The sequence below is a fragment of the Eurosta solidaginis genome, chromosome 2 (assembly GCF_040869045.1).
Source record: "Eurosta solidaginis isolate ZX-2024a chromosome 2, ASM4086904v1, whole genome shotgun sequence".
NCBI lineage: Eukaryota > Metazoa > Arthropoda > Insecta > Diptera > Tephritidae > Eurosta > Eurosta solidaginis.
The window spans coordinates 279,035,002-279,048,887 of NC_090320.1; the positions used below are offsets into that span (position 1 = coordinate 279,035,002).

A 13,886-nucleotide genomic window follows, 5' to 3' on the forward strand; every position below is an offset into this window, starting at 1 on the left:
ATAATTTTGCATTTTTCAAAATTAGTAATATTCTGAATAAGACAATGAGCACTTCTCTCACTGAGGGACTGTAAACTCTTACTAACGCTGTTGCACAATTTCTACTGCATGCAAAAATACATTCCCGTTATTTCCTGGCCATCGGGCACGTGCGTGAGCCGACATGAAGTTGGTGTCCTACATATAGGACATTAGGGTTATCTGGGTTAATTAAAACAAAGATGTGATTTTTTAAACAAAAATAAATAGCCCGAAAGAAATGTTTACAAGTGATCAATATTTTTTCGTTAATAAAGTTTAAATTATCACGTAAATTTATTTAATTAATTGCGAAGGTTTTCAGTGAGATTTTCTGAAAGGAACGAAAAGAAAGGTAAGGAAAGGAAAAGAAAAGAAAGAAAAGGAGAGGAAAGAAACTGAGAATGTGATTGAGTTAGATGAAAATAGAGAGATAGGGAGATGGAGCGGAGAAGGGAGATAAACAGAGCATGGTAGAGAGAAAAGAAGGAGAGAGAGAAAGGCAGAGAGAGGAGTGAATAAAAGGATAGAGAAAACGGGTAGGGATAGTAAGAGGTTAAAACCTCCTAAAAGTTATGCGGATAAACCAAGGTAGAAGAACGTCTGTCGGGTCTGCTAGAAATAATAATAATAAGAGAAATTAGTTTGAAAAGGGTTTCTATGAAAAATTGTTTTTCTAAATTATAATGAACTAGCAGACGCGGCAGACGTTGTGCTGCCCTAAATTGGTATATCTGCATACATTTTAATAAGCTTTTTCCGTCTAACTCTCCCTCGCCCCTCTACACTTTTACCTAATCTTTGTATTCACTCCTCCCTCCGTATTTTTCGCTTCATCTATCTCCATCTTCGTCTCATTCTATCTCTTTCTCAGTCTCCTTCTCTCTTTTCTCTTCTCTCAATTTTTTCTCATTCCTCTTCATATCTTATTGCCAGTCCCAGAGGGTGGTATGTATTTTGTTCCAGTCCCATTCCGATTCTCGGTCTCAGTCCCAGTCCTAATCCCAGTCCCAGTCCGTCTCTGGTCTATTTCCCGGAAAAAAGCATCGGAAATACTAATATAGGCAAATTTATATACCAAATTCAGGCAAATCGAATAGGACGTATGTAAATAGGTATGTAGGTATTATTAATTCATGTCCTTATTTATCAGTTTTGCCAGGTTGATGCGACTAAATCGAATATCACAATGAAAATTACTTAAAAGCTCTCAGCAACGGCTTTCATTTGATATCCAAAATACACACACATTCTAGGGGTGCCCGGGTCCACGTTTTGGCCTATATCTCGAGACCCTAGTCACCAATAGGTATGAAAACTACCCTGTACTAAAGCACTCATTAACAGCTTTTATTTGATATCCATATTGTATAAACACATTCTAGGGGTGCCCGGGTCCACGTTTTGGCCTATATCTCGAGACCCTAGTCACCAATAGGTATGAAAACTACCCTGTACTAAAGCACTCATCAACAGCTTTCATTTGATATCCATATTGTATAAACACATTCTAGGGGTGCCCGGGTCCACGTTTTGGCCTATATCTCGGGACCATAGTCACCAATAGGTATGAAAACTACCCTGTACTAAAGCACTCATCAGCGACTTTCATTTGATATCCATATTGTATAAACACATTCTAGGGGCGCCCGGGTCCACTTTTTGTCCTATTTCTCGAGACCCTAGTCACCAATAAGTATCCTGGTCCACTTCCCGAAAGAAAAATTATCCGACATTTTATTCTAGATATAACGCTACCTACATACCAAATTTCAGGCAAATCGAGCCATATATACGACAGTTTAGTATTGAGTAAATCTACAATCAACTTCATCTTGACGATACGCCAAGTCCTGGAGAAGACTTACGATCCCTCTGCATTTGCCTGTGTTGCTAAGTATGTCTGCGTTTGAGTTCCTTGCAAAGTTTATAAGGCTTTGCTAAATGACTTTAAGCAACTTCATCAGCTCCGTGACCCCAGCGGTTTAAGGGCGTAACATGCCTGTCGCAAAAAGCGGCTAAAATTCATAGAGCTGATAGTTCACGAGGTCAGAAAAAATTTCCGCAATCCGATTGTCAACCTCTCCTACGCGAGGGGAATCCTGTTACAAATATAAGTGTATCATACACATATTTAGCAGGCGAGGCTCTGCCGACCCCAAGTACCGGATCTATATCCTGCAAAGGACCACCAACATCGATAACGCTCCCCAAAACCTTCGGGGAGTGTTTTTATCGTTAATACAACAACAACAACATGGCCTTGGAAGAGTTCAAGTGGTTCTAGCCTTGTTGACAACGGTGTGTATCGAAGATGGTTTAATGATGACCTGCTTGAGCTTTTCGCATATACAAGCATAGTGAAACTAATAAAAGGGCCTGGCAAAGTTGATAAAGTCATAACCATATTTTTACTTATCCATATCAATTAGCATCGGTTATTGGTGCCGTAACCTAAAATATGTGAAAATTTCATAAGAAAACCGAAAATGCAAAAAAAATTTCGAACAAATTCCACAAATAACTAATCACTTAGTCAAAACGTATCCAAAACAAAAAGTAAAATATCCAAAAAGTTAGTGAATTCACCAAAAGAAATATTTATAGGTTATGGATATGGAGAAAAAATAAAAACGAATTGGTTGATATGGTATGGTTATGGCTAGGGCGTTATGGTATGGCACCACTGACTAACTACATTGCTTTTCACAAAGGGCTAATTAAACTTCCATAACCCTAACGGCGTAGTCGTAACCATACCCATATCCATAACCATCTCCAATGTGAACGATTAATGGTGCCTTAACCTAAAAATCGTGAAAATTTCATAACATTTAAGAAAACGCAAACAATTACAAACATATTTCACAAAAAATAAGTCTCTTAGTCAGAACGTATCCAAAACAATGAATAAAATCTACAAAAAGTTTTTAAATTCACCAACTCAAAACTTTTAGGTTATGGATATGGCGATAAACCAAAAACCAAATGGTTGGTTAGGATATGGTTATGGCGTTAGCGTTATGGTATGGCACCATTAATCGATTACATTGATTTCCATAAGGTTGGTTGGATCAGCTGTTTTCTACGGATATAGTTATGTCAACTTTGCCATGGCTTAATAAGCCCAAAGGTTTCGCTAGCTGGGTTATGTTACGCGGATGGATGAAGATGCTCCGGTCCAAAAGGTATTCCTTACGACATCCGCATTGTGAAGCAGAGAAAAGGGAGATCTTCACCCAGTTACAAAGAAAAGGTGAACGAAAACCTGATCTTAGTGCAAATTAACTTCAGTTATCGCGAAACAGGCATAGTTGGCGTGACTTCTTAGGCAACTGCCCAAATCGTTATCTGTTTTCTGTATCTATTCGCATAAAATACCATATGCGGTTGAACACCGCTCAGCTGATCATTAAACGTGCTTCAAATTCGTATATCTAGGCGGCTATGCGAGGAGCTTGTAGAGTGCGCCTCTGTTCTGCCGTCAACTGCGTACTCAGTGCAAAGTAGCACATGTTGGCAATCAGGATTTCAGCTAGCTAAAAGGTCACATTATGTTAAGCTGCAAAACGGAATGAGTGAATAAAAATATGCTTCCGCAGCTCGCTTGTCGAACTTTTATTTGGCTTCTTTAAATATTCCATAACTAACCAAATTATATAAAGATTGGTAATTATACTCAGCTGAGCAGAGCTCACAGAGTATATTAACTTTGTTCGCATATTGGTACCCCGCAACGGGATAAAAAAGAAATTCATTTAGCCATGTCCGTCCGTCTGTAAACACGATAACTTGAGTATATTTTGAGGTATCTTGATGAAATTTGGTATGTAGGTTCCTGGGCGCTCATCTCAGATCGCTATATAAAATGCATAGAAAATTTCGAAAAACCGAAAAAGTGCGATAATTCATTACCAAAGACGGATAAAGCGATGAAACTCGGTAGGTGGGTTGACCTTACGACGGAGAATAGAAAATTAGAAAAATTTTGGACAATGGGCGTGGCACCGCCCACTTTTAAAAGAAGGTAATTTAAAAGTTTTGCAAGCTTTAATTTGGCAGTCGTTGAAGATATCATGAGGAAATTTAGCTGAAACGTTACCCCTATTACTATATGTGTGCTAAAAAAAAATTTGCAAAATCGGATGACGAACGCGCCCACTTTTTAAAAAGAAAAAAAATTTTTAAGTCAAATTTTAACAAAAAATTTAATATCTTTACATTATATAAGTAAATTATGTCAACATTCAACTCTAGTAATTATATGGTGCAAAAAAATACAAAAATAAAAGAAAATTTCAAAATGGGCCTGGCGCCCCCTTTTTCATTTAATTTGCCTAGAATACTTTAAATGCCATATGTCGAACAAAAATTTACCAATCCTTGTGAAATTTGGTATTGGCATAGCTTCTTTGACGGTAACTGTTTTCTGTGAAAATGGGCGAAATCGGTTGAAGCCACGCCCAGTTTTTATACACAGTCGACCGTCTGTCGTTCCACTCGGCCGTTAGCACGATAACTTGAGCAATAATCGATATATGTATCTTTACTAAACTTAGTTCACGTACTTATCTGAACTCACTTTATCTTGGTAATAAAAATGGGCAAAATCCGACTATTACCACGCCCACTTTTTCGATATCGAAAGTTTTAAAAAATGCCATAATTCTATACCAAATACGAAAAAACGTATAAAAAATTGTGATTGGATTGGTTTTTTGACGCAAAATATAACTTTAGAAAAAGTTTGTAAAAAGTTCTGCAGGGCGAAATCAAAAGCCCTTGGAATCATGGCAGGAATACTGTTCGTGGTCTTACATATATAAATAAATTAGCGGTGCCCGACAGATGATGTTCTGGGTCACCCTGGTCCACATTTTGGTCGTTATATCGAAAACGTTTTCACATATACAACTTAGGGCTACTCCCTTTTAAAATACTCATTAACACCTTTCATTTGATACCCATAACGTACAAACACATTCTAGAGTCACCCCTGGTCCACCTTTATGGCGATATCTCGAAAAGGCGTCCACCTATAGAACTAAGGCCCACTCCCTTTTAAATAATCATTAACACCTTTCATTTGATACCCATATCGTACAAACACATTATAGAGTCACCCCTGGTCCACTTATATGGCGATATATCGAAAAGGCGTCCACCAATAAAACTAAGGCCCACTCCCTTTTAAAATACTCTTTAATACCTTCCACTTGATACCCATGTCATACAAACACATTCCAGGGTTACCCTAGGTTCATTTTCCTAGATGGTTATTTTCCCTTATTTTGTCTCCAAAGCTCTCAGCTGAGTATGTAATGTTGGGTTACCCCGAACTTAGCCTTCCTTACTTGTTTTATTTTCGGTTTAACCTACCTTGGCTGTATGCAGATACAATTTCGTTTTTAACTTTTATATCGTCTCTTTTTTTAAGAGTTATCAGTCAAAACACAATTTTTTGCATCGTCAGCATTTCAGTTTCACCTTTTAAATTTTCCAATATTTGGCTGTTTTCCAGTTAATGAACTCAAACTCAGTTTTTCATTTTTCAAAATTTGTGATTGTCACATTTCAATCAACGTTTTACGTTTTACTAACAATTAATTACCACATATAAAGAAGATATTTAGTACATACATAATTAGAAAAATAACTTCACCAACAGCACTCATCCGGCAACAAAACGCAACTGAAACTTTTTAAACTCTTAACACAACGGCTTATTCTACATATATGAATGAAGGAATGTACAAATGAATGATGCAAGAGTTTTCCAATGTATGTACTCGTAGGTATCTTTTGGCCCCGTCCGTACGTTAATTATTAAGAAAAGCTTAAAACAAGCAATGTGGAAAACAGAATTGTTGTAAGTCGTGGCAAAATACCTACAACAGCAATATTAAAAAATAAGTATAATTTTAAAATAATAAAAAGTGTTGATGAGAAAACACAAGTAAAAATTCCTACACACAAACATACACACAGCGAAAAATCGACATAAAAAATACGAAGTACAGTAATAGCCCGCAATTAAAAACCAACCTATATTTAAGTACCTAATCATCATCATCATTAATTGGGGCTTAACAGCCTAGGTGGCCGCCATGATGAGGTGGTAGCTTGCTCCGCTACCACACCGAAGCTCCTGGGTTAAACTCTCGGCAATACAACATTGAAAATTTTGAAAAAAAGAAAGTGGTAAAGTAATCATAGGCCTTTCAAAAAATAAACTAAAGGGCCCATTACTGATACTTAGCATAGACTTCAATTGACTTTGCGTAAACTTGGCAACTTAGCCACGATTATACTCCATTTAGCGCATATAATCTGGCATCATAATCAGCTGTTTTCTAGCTGTCATTTTATTGTGAGATAGTAATAATTAATTTATGAGTGTAAAAATTTTTGAAAACAATCCGTAAATATCAATTTGTATGACAAAATGTCAAAAAAAAAAAACAGTCTTCTAAAGGGCCCATTACTGATACTTAGCATAGACTTGACTAAACTTGGCAACTTAGCCACGATTATACTCCACTTAGCGCATACAATCTGGCATCGTAATCAATAAATGTCAATTTGTATGGCAAGGCCTTCGGGGGTGTCCTTATCGCTACAGCAACAACAACAAGGTTATTCCCAATACATATGGATAGCTATAGCTATAGCTACAACGGATGCCGCTTGGCAAGAACCAGGATAGAAGTCGAAATACTGAAGGCAAACAAACAACCGCTGTGATAGCTATTTGGTTATAGCAGCGGCGCCTAAACGTTGCCGATGAAGGAATTGTGCAGTTCCCGAATTGGATTTATACAAAGAGCTTTGGCAGTTGTCTAAATTTAATTCGAGGTGGTGTCTAAAGAGCTGATCTCCTCTTTACCAAAGGCAAAGGTATGGACCCGGTGGGTACTGTGCTTATTTCAAGACCAGGAAGGGATTACATACATACATATTTAACTGATTGGAAGATACTTCAGTTGTAATAAGAAAGGTGCTCCAAAAAAATGTGAAATATTTATCTATAACCGGAACCGGGAACGCCCCCCCATACGCCCTTGCGTGAACCACCTGATTCGCAAAGCCAACTTCTTTCCAAAGCTAAAAGGTTAAACAAATTCGCCATTCTGAAAAGATGGGATAATGAGAAGCCACTCTTAGACCAGTTGTTCGCTGTGCAGATGTTATAAGTTAATAGCGGTTCTTTATCTTTATCTTAAGAGGACAAATTCGTAAATGCAATATGCATACAGTAGTATCTATATGCACAGGTGACTCGAACCAACGGATTTCACTTGCCACCTGCAATTTCGTCTCGGGCAGATGGGATGCAGTGTTCAACCCAGCAAGTGCAAAGCTGGTATAACTATATTTAATATGAACAGGTCTTCTACCCTAGAATTGGAGACTCAATCGAGCTCCTATGTTAACCAAAGATCATCTTCTTTCGTGATGCGCTCTAACTTAATTTTGTTACCACTTATTGAGAGTCTACAGTCAAAATATAAAAAGAAACGTGAATGGTGTGGAGCTTGAATGATAACCTGAAGCAGTTGGCAAATATTGTAGCTACAATTGTTTATACGAATGTATATATGTATGTATCTAGTTCACCATTTGGTTTAAATATCGTAGTGTTGTTATAGAGAGCCACAAAAGCCAAACAACGTCTTGGTAATTTAACTACATACATATGTAGTTATACTAACTACGAGTATCTAATTGTATCGCAGTGAAGTGCCCTATTTTGACTTATTTTTTGTGCGCTCTTTTGCTTGCCTATCATTTTATTACTACCAGCTCGTCTGTCCGCCAGTTCGTTCATCTCCCGTTGCGGTTTGTGATTCCAGAAGTGAATGCGCCAACATTCGAAACGAAAGATCGTTGTTCTCTATGATAGGATAGGTACTTGACATACACAAAAAACATACCTATTTACGTTTAAGTTAAACAAAAATACACAAGTTATAGCTGGAGTCATTGGTGCCGTATGTCGTATCGCTGTATCCGTATCCCTAACGTAATCAGCTGTTTATCGTTACGACGGTAAACCAAAACCCAATTGGTTGGCTACGATACGGTTACGACTTTAGCGGCACCAATAATCGATTGCATTGATTCTCATAAGGTTGGTCGAATCAGCTGTTAAAAGGTTACCGATACGGTTACCGATAAAGCACCAATGTCTCCAGCTTATCCCGTCAATGGCGAAATGAGGACATCCACTTAAGCGGTATCAATCTACCTACCGCTCGATTGGTTTAAAGGCTTAGCAAATACTTCTGCTCTGCGTTTTTCTTGACATCGAAAGTGCGTTCGACAATACGTCTTGGAAGCTTTAATATAGCAGTGCGAGGTGAAGGAATTCAGGGGCATATCCAAAGATGTATACGCGCTCTACTACGATAATCACTAAAGCCCAGGTAGAGAACACCGCAGTTCAGGTCAATACCACGAAGGAGAATTCCCAAGGAGATGTTCTTTCACATCTTCTGAAAAGCATAGTAGCGGATAAACTCCTGCAAAGTCAGTAAGATAAGGTATCATATGCTAATATTACGCGGATGATATAGTAATTATTTCAAGGGATAAGCTCTAAAGCACGCTACGTGATACCATACAAAGAGCATTAAGCTTAACAAAGAGATGATTCAGCGGTGGAGAGCTTAACATCAACACATCAAAGGCGGCCGTCATCCTTTTCACCAGAAGAATGTCTTACCAGCCCTTAGAATAATAGCCATAGATGACGTAGAACTGGAACGTAGAATCGATGTAAAGTACTTGGAGGTCATCTTAGCACAAAGCTCATATGAAAGCAACACTTTCACTCCATGTGAATCTAATAATGGTATGCAAATGTTTAGCAAGCAAATCCTGTGGCTGCAGGGCACATAACCTGAAATGGATGTATACCATATAAGTTAAACCCATTAGCAGGAAAAGTTATTTCATCAGGAAAATAGAGAAACTAAGAGAGATCTTCTCGGGATATCAGAAGCCAAGATAACATGGAATTCAGCCAGACTTGAGGGCATCCAACGCCTTCACAAGATCGTCCGGCACACAGATGGCTCGAAAACATCGGATGAGATTGGAACCGGTGTCTTCGGACCCAGCGCTAGAATATATGTGTATCTAGGAGAATACCCGAGTATCTTTGAAGCGGAATTATACGCTATAAGACAATGTACTGAGTTGAGACATACTTGGCTTCTGACAGCTGGCCCACAGGAAATTTGTAAACATATATTACTGGAAGAAAGAGGAACACTGACACAATGCGTCAGGCGTAAGACTATCTAAGTTCCTGTTGGGAGGATATAGTACAAATGGTAGTCATAGGCCTTTCAAAAAATATACTAAGAATTATTCAAATATTCTTTTAGAACATTGCAGACTCAACAGCCACAAGCTTAAATTGGGTATACACAATCGAGTGATGCTTGTCGGCTCTTTGATCGATCAGCGGAGACGGCTGAACAAACGAAGTTTCCGATATCGCCATATCTATAGCGTTCCCACATTCAGACCTTAAAAGCCACGACAATTACTAGACTTCATCAGGTAAGTCGGATTTAATGAGATGCTGTGAAGGAGATGAGGGCACAACAGACCAAATTTATTCAAATGTATAAAGTATTTTTTCACTTCATCGTTTCACAGGACAAAACTTTAATATTCAATCTACATAAATGGGTGAACCAATTTTTGTATACCAATTTTGGTAACAATTTAGAACAAGTCGAATACTAATATAAGTTAAACAAGTAAGGAAGGCTAAGTTCGGGTGTAACCGAACATAACATACTCAGCTGAGAGCTTTGGAGACAAAATAAGGGAAAATCATCATGTAGGGAAATGAACCCACGGTAACCCTGGAATGTGTTTGGAATGGAAGGTATTAAAGAGTATTTTAAAAGGGAGTGGGTCATAGTTCTATAGGTGGACGCCATTTCGGGATATCGCCATAAAGGTGGACCAGGGGTGACTTCTAGAATGTGTTTATGCGATGTGGGTATCAAATGAAAGGTGTTAATGAGTATTTTAAAAGGGAGTGGGCCTTAGTTCTATAGGTGGACGCCTTTTCGAGATATCGCCATAAAGGGGGACCAGGGGTGACTCTAGAATGCGTTTGTACGATATGGGTATCAAATGAAAGGTGTTGAGTATTTTGAAATGGAGTGGGCCTTAGTCCTATAGGTGGACGCCTTTTCGAGATATCGCCATAAAGGGGGACCAGGGGTGACTCTAGAATGCGTTTGTACGATATGGGTATCAAATGAAAGGTGTTAATGAGTGTTTTAAAAGACAGTTGGCCTTAGTTCTATAGGTGGACGCCTTTTCGAGATATCGTCATAAAGGGGGACCAGGGGTGACTCTAGAATGCGTTTGTACGATATGGGTATCAAATGAAAGGTGTTAATGAGTATTTTAAAAGGGAGTGGTTCCTAGTTCTATAGGTGGACGCCTTTTCGAGATATCGCCATAAAGGGGGACCAGGGGTGACTCTAGAATATGTTTCTACGATATGGGTATCAAATGAAAGGTGTTAATGAGTATTTTAAAATGGAGTGGGCCTTAGTTCTATAGGTGGACGCCTTTTCGAGATATCACCATAAAGGGGGACCAGGGGTGACTCTAGAATGCGTTTGTACGATATGGGTATCAAATGAAAGGTGTTAATGAGTGTTTTAAAAGGGAGTTGGCCTTAGTTCTATAGGTGGACGCCTTTTCGAGATATCGCCATAAAGGGGGACCAGGGGTGACTCTAGAATGCGTTTGTACGATATGGGTATCAAATGAAAGGTGTTAATGAGTGTTTTAAAAGGGAGTGGTTCCTAGTTCTATAGGTGGACGCCTTTTCGATATATCGCCATAAAGGGGGACCAGGGGTGACTCTAGAATTTGTTTCTACGATATGGGTATCAAATGTTAATGAGTATTTTAAAAGGGAGTGGTCCTTAGTTCTACAGGTGGACGCCTTTTCGAGATATCGCCATATAGGGGGACCAGGGGTGACTCTAGAATATGTTTGTACGATATGGGCATCAAATGAAAGGCGTTAATGAGCTGAATGATTTATCAATAGGCCGATAAAAACAAAAACAATTGATATTCAATTTTAAAAAAAAATTTTAAAAATAAATTTTTTTTTTAAGTGGGCGTGTTCTTTCTCCGATTTTGCTTATTTTTATTTAGCACACATATAGTAATAGGACTAAAGTTCCTGCCAAATTTCATCATGATAGCTTCAACGACTGCCAAAGTACAGCTTGCAAAACTTTGAAATTATCTTCTTTTAAAAGTGGGCGGTGCCACACCCATTGTCCAAAATTTTACTAGTTTCCTATTCTGCGTCATAAGGTCAACCCACGTACAAAGTTTGGTGGCTTTATCCCTCTTTGGCAATGAATTATCGCACTTTTTCTGTTTTTCGAAACTCTCGTTATCGAAAAAGTGGGCGTGGTTATAGTCCGATATCGTTCATTTTAAATAGCGATCTGAAATGAGTGCCCAGGAACCTACATGCCAAATTTTATCAAGATACCTCTAAATTTACTCAAGTTATCGTGTTAACGGACAGAAGAACGGACGGACGGACATGGCTCAATCAAATTTTTTTCGATACTGATGATTTTGATATATGGAAGTCTATATCTATCTCGATTCCTTTATACCTATACAGCCAACCGTTATCCAATCAAAGTTAATATACTCTGTGTGCAAAGCACGCTGGGTATAAAAATATCGGGAGAAGTGTCGAACGCCGTGTATTGACTAAGGCACTTAGTCCCACGAACCCCGATCCCGAATTGCGGGATTCCCGATTCGTTTTTCATCCCTAAATCCCGGGATTATATCTTATATTGCAAATTCAAAAAACTTATGCTGGTGCTTATTTATTTTTGCGAGATCCAATTTCAAATCAAAGGAAGTCCTATTTTTCGGGAAAGTACAGCCGCTTATAGACGTTACAAAACTCAATGATCTGATTTCAAAGCAAATAAACATTTTTCCATCCGGTGGATCTCGTTTTGTACATTTAGAGCTGATGTATAATATGTTATCTACAGTCTCCCCTTCTTGTGTGTAGCCTGAAGATGTTTCTCAATTTCCGGTTATATATGTAACAAGTTAATTCTATCCTTCCAGATAATACTGAGTCGCTGCTGAGTGGAATAACTATCACCCAAATCTCGACTGTTATTTCGAAAACGTTTGAATAACGCACTATATGAAAAATTTTTTCATTAACGGTCTACTTCAAAAGTTAGCTGAAGAACGGCCTACCTCAGAACCATTGTGAATGGTAACTAATGCGGCAGTTAAAGCTCCATTACTGATACTTAGCATAGACTTGACTTGACTTGAGAACTGTCACTTATAGTTCTGTTAAATGAACAGTGCATGTTACTGATTACTCAAAACTTGGCAACACTTAACTTGACTTAGAAGTCTGTTGAATTTTGATTTTCTATGTAAGTTCTAATTGACGTTTACATTTTGAGATGCCATTTGTTTGTTTCCATGTCATTTTGACATTTTGTCATACAAATTGACATTTATTTAAAAGTAAATATCAAACCTGATTATGATGCCAGATTGTATGCGCTAAGTGGAGTATAATCGTGGCTAAGTTGCCAAGTTTACGCCTAGTCAAGTCAAGTCTATACCTAATGAGTGTGCAATGTAAACGAAAACTCACCGACGTGCAACGCCCGTACGTACGTAGCCCGAAACGTAGAAATCAAAACAATTTTGATTTTTTCCGTAAGAACGTGTCAGCTGATCGCTCTCTCACTAGACAGAGTTGCCTAGTAAACTTTTGTGAAAATAATTCGAAATAATTTTGTAAAAGTGCAGATTATAAATATGTAATCTATTTATATTTATTTAATATTAATTCCAGCCTTTTACAACATCAAAAATTAAATTGGAAAAAGTTGATGTTTCCATAAGCATGCATGCAAACTGGTCAATGGTAACAGTAGTTACGTTCCATTGAGACTTGAGCGAGATACGGATAGAAATTTAACATGCAAATGCAACAACAACGTTGTGATCCTGATATTTATCTGGTTCAATTTCTGATCCGTACAGCAGTTCTGTTCGTTTCGTTTTCTGTAGTAGATTTTTTGACAGCTAACCACTTTTGAGTTGGTAGCACTCATGGCTCAACTATATGGTTGGTTCATCTCTACAGCAACAATATACATTTGTTCACATTGCCAAAATCAGAGTGTTGCTGTTAGACGAATGGAATGGAATGAAAACATAAAACTTAGCAGCATTTGTATGTAGTAAGAAAATGTTGTAAATTCGTTGGTTTCATTTTAAGTTTGCGATCTCCTTCTGACAATCCCTACTACAGTGAAATGAAAAAAATAAAATCAGCTGGTGAGATGAGCCAACCATATAGTTGAGCCATTGTAGCACTGAACTAAATATGTGTACATTTGTGTATACATAAAAGAATTCGCCATATTTAAAAGCAAAAACACTGAAAGAGTAAACAACTTGAAGATGATGTAAGGAAAATAAATAGTTTGCTTACGTGCGAAACTATTTAAATGTTAATAATTCTATCAGTATCTTAAAATTTTGTGTACGTTTCTTCTTATTTTCAACAAAACAGATGTTTAATATTAGTGCTGCCAGTTCTCATAAAGTTGATCCAGATCGTTCCAATGAGATGGCCAGAGCCAGAGCTCGATAAACCAATGGAACGGTCCTAGTGCTTATCTGTAAACAATACACACACAAATATGTTATGTACATGTACGCAGACGCACACATTGATTCCTACGGGCTTGAGGGTTCGGTCCATGGCGCAACGATACAAGGTGGCAGCATGGAACAGC

General features: G+C 38.0%; 1 protein-coding gene across 2 annotated transcripts in view; it reads right to left on the bottom strand.

Moving 5' to 3' along the window:
- The window catches only part of qtc (quick-to-court), a 112,409-nt gene extending 106,609 nt beyond the window's left edge, over window positions 1-5,800 (bottom strand). Inside the window, exon 1 of one of the 2 annotated variants that reach the window (XM_067768162.1) lies at window positions 5,659-5,800. The gene's annotated coding sequence lies outside the window, so the exon portion shown is untranslated. Of the gene's footprint in view, window positions 1-5,397; window positions 5,635-5,658 lie in introns of those variants that run through there. The other variant, XM_067768158.1, reaches the window with a different exon arrangement.
- Between the last annotated feature and the right edge of the window lie 8,086 nt (window positions 5,801-13,886).